This window comes from Hevea brasiliensis, unplaced genomic scaffold, assembly GCF_030052815.1.
Source record: "Hevea brasiliensis isolate MT/VB/25A 57/8 unplaced genomic scaffold, ASM3005281v1 Scaf382, whole genome shotgun sequence".
In the NCBI taxonomy this organism is placed as follows: Eukaryota; Viridiplantae; Streptophyta; class Magnoliopsida; order Malpighiales; family Euphorbiaceae; genus Hevea; species Hevea brasiliensis.
In genome coordinates, this window is record NW_026614898.1 from 72,639 (window position 1) to 76,098 (window position 3,460).

General features: G+C 37.3%; 1 non-coding gene across 1 annotated transcript; it reads right to left on the reverse strand.

Moving 5' to 3' along the window:
• Positions 1-357: 357 nt before the first annotated feature.
• On the reverse strand, positions 358-464 carry LOC131177258 (small nucleolar RNA R71). Its single transcript, XR_009146845.1, has one exon. It is a non-coding gene; the product is annotated as a small nucleolar RNA R71 (small nucleolar RNA).
• Between the last annotated feature and the right edge of the window lie 2,996 nt (positions 465-3,460).

The window sequence follows — 3,460 nt, forward strand, 5'->3', positions numbered from 1 at the left end:
ATGATGGATCATGCTTTTCCTCGTTTTGATGACTTAAGAGAGAGCATAGCAAGACCAAGAATTGATGCAAATAGCTACAAGATGGATTTTGGAGTTCTTCAAATGATTCAAAATTCTCAATTTGGGGGACATCCTTCTGAAAATCCACACACACATCTGAAGAAGTTTGCTATGATTTGTGATATGCAAAAACAACCTGGAGTGTCTGATGATGCAGCAAGATTGAAGCTATTCCCATTCTCTTTGAAAGATAGAGCATTGGATTGGCTTGATTCTTTACCTCACAACTCCATTACAAATTGGGAGCAACTCACTAATGCATTTCTTGCACAATACTTTCCACCTGGAAAAACTCAAGAATTGAGGAATCAAATGACAGCTTTCAGACCAAGAGAAGATGAAACTCTTTATGAATCATGGATGAGATGGAAGGAATTAGAGAGACAATGTCCACATCATGCCATTCCAAAATGGATGATAAATCAGAATTTTTACACAAATGTCACTCCTGCAATTAGAGGGATTATTGATGCTCAAACAGGAGGAGAATTTATTATGAAGCATGAAGATGAAGCTTATGAGCTATTGGAGAAAATTGCAAAGAACACTCATCTTTGGAGTAGTCCAAGAGGACCAGCTCCAACTCAAAAAAGGCAAGCTGCTGGAATGTATGACCTTGATCCATTCAACATGATTAATGCAAAGTTCGATGCACTTACAAATGTTTTGGCTAAAAAGATGGAAGATTTAAGTATGTTGGTTAGTTCATCATCATCATCTGGAAGTTCACAACAAGTGGCTTATGCAGAGGGAACTACCAGCTGTGGAGTAAACTATGGAGAGCAAGCTGCATATGTTGGTAATTATGGAAACAAACAAATGGGGAATCCTTACTCTCAAACTTATAATCCAACTTGGAGGAATCATCCCAACTTTTCATGGGGAAATCAGCAAAGTCAAGTTCCAAATCAGAATTTTCAACCACAACAGCAACAAGGAATCCCATATCAGCAAAATAGGCAACCATTGCCTAATTTTCAGCAGAAAAATATGAATCCTCCACCAAAACAGCAAGAACAAAGTTCCACCACAGAAGCTTTATTACAACAGATTCTTGCTAACCAAACTAAGCATGATGAGGAGATGAGAGAGATGAAAGTAAGGCTAGAACAGATGCAAACACATAACAGAATGCTGGAAAATCAGATCGCACAACAAGCATCTTCCTCAGGTACCAAGTCTTTTGGAAAACTTCCAAGTCAACCAGAAAACCCAAGAGAGCAATGTCATGCCATTACACTGAGAAGTGGTAAAATAGTGCATAATGAGAAGAGTGAAAAAAGTGAGAAGAGAGAAAATGAGGAAGATGTTGATGAAAATGAAAAACAAGAGAGTGAAAAGAAAGAGAGTGCAAGAAAAGAGAAAGAAGAGAAATACATACCTCCAGAGCCTTACAAGCCACAGCTTCCCTTCCCACAGAGATTTCAAAAAGCCAAGCTTGATAAGCAATTTGGGAAGTTCTTAGAGGTTTTGAAGAAGCTATATATAAATGTGCCTTTTATTGATGCTCTTTCCCAAATGCCTTCTTATGCTAAGTTTCTAAAAGAAATTCTCTCAAATAAGAGGAGACTTGAAGATTATGAGACTGTAGCCTTAACTGAGGAATGCAGTGCTATCCTCCAAAGGAAACTTCCTCCAAAGCTCAAGGATCCAGGGAGTTTTTCAATTCCATGCCACATTGGGGAATCATGTTCTATAAAAGCTTTATGTGATTTAGGGGCTAGTGTAAGCCTTATGCCCCTCTCCATCTATGAGAAGCTCAACATGGGAGATCTTAAGCCAACCCACATTTCTCTTCAGTTAGCTGATAGATCAATTAAGTATCCTGAAGGGATTTTAGAGAATGTGCCTCTGAAGGTTGGGAAATTCTATATACCTGTTGACTTTGTCATCTTGGACATGGAAGAGGATTCTAATATCCCAATCATTTTGGGGAGGCCTTTCCTAGCTACAGCTGGTGCTTTGATTGACGTGAAAGGTGAAAAGCTTACTCTCAGAGTCGGAGAGGATCATTTAGTCTTCAACATTGGCAATGATAAGAAGAAGCAACATGAAGATGTAGACTCTTGTTTGAGAATTGATATAGTTGATGAGTTAGTAAAAGAGCACTTTAGAAAGAGCTATCCGAAGGCTTCTCTTGAAAGTTGTCTTATCCATGAAGGGAGTATCAATGATGAAAATCCAAAAGAGGCTGCATTTGCACAACATTTGAATAGTAATCCACCTTGTCCTATGGCACCAATCTTTCAAGTTGAGCAAGTGGAGAAAAGTGAAGTAAAGTAACCATCTCTCAAAGAAAAAGATGCACCAAAGGTTGTCAAGAAAGAAATGGTCAGATTTTTAGATAAAGCAACAAGGATCTTCTCATGTGATGGAAAGAAAATGAAATATAGATTCATTGAAGAACCTATTGGAAACAGAGGCAATAAATTCCAATTTCAGCCACCATGAAACATGAAAAGAGTCCAGCTAAGGACTATAAATTAGCGCTCTTGGGAGGCACCCCAAGTTCTTTTATTTTCCTTTTTATTGATTTACTTTTATTTACATTGTTTTTGTTTTTATCTTAAATCCCCCCAAATTCAATTTTTGACATTGTTGAATCTTGTCCCTTGTAGATGTATTTCAATGGAGGAAGGTTGGTGAACTGCTGGGGAGTGACTCTTAATTTGAAATTTTGTCCTTCAACTCTCCCACAATTGATTGATCTTTACTGCATAACCTGTGCAGGTCTGTTTCTTGGTTTATGCAGAAAAATGAAATTTGCAGCAAACAAGGGTCTGCAGTACATGGCTTATGTTTCTTGGTGAGGTTGGGTGTGTAACTTTTAAGTATTTGTGCTTATCATGTTAATATGATGGTAAGTGGGTCATTTTTGTAGTTTTGAGCTTATTTGGGTTGTGAGATTCAAGGTGGACACACTGCATTTTCTTGGCATAATTTGGGGAGTCATTTCTCATTTGTGGATAAATGCAACTTTATGCAGATTTTATTGAGTTTTAATGTGCTAAATGTTGATTTGCAGAATTTGAGTTGAAATGGCATGATTCACAAATGCCTCTTATGCAGGATTCAATTCTACAAGCTTGTGTGATGCAATTTTGATGGATTTTGTATATCTTGATGTGTTTTTGGTGACAATTTCTTATGATTTATGCTTCATAGAATTATATTTCTTCATTCTAGGGTATTTTTCACACTTGCAAATCATTTTCAATTGTTCTCTCAATCTTGTTGAATTGTGCATAAGTAACTGCATAGCTTATGCAATCCTGCATAACCACAATTCTTGCCATTTTTCACCTCTGTTGCAAACTTACATAGCCACATTTTTGTCAAATTTCATATCTGCCGAAACTTGCATAAGTGTGTGCATGACTTATGCACTTCTGCATGACTT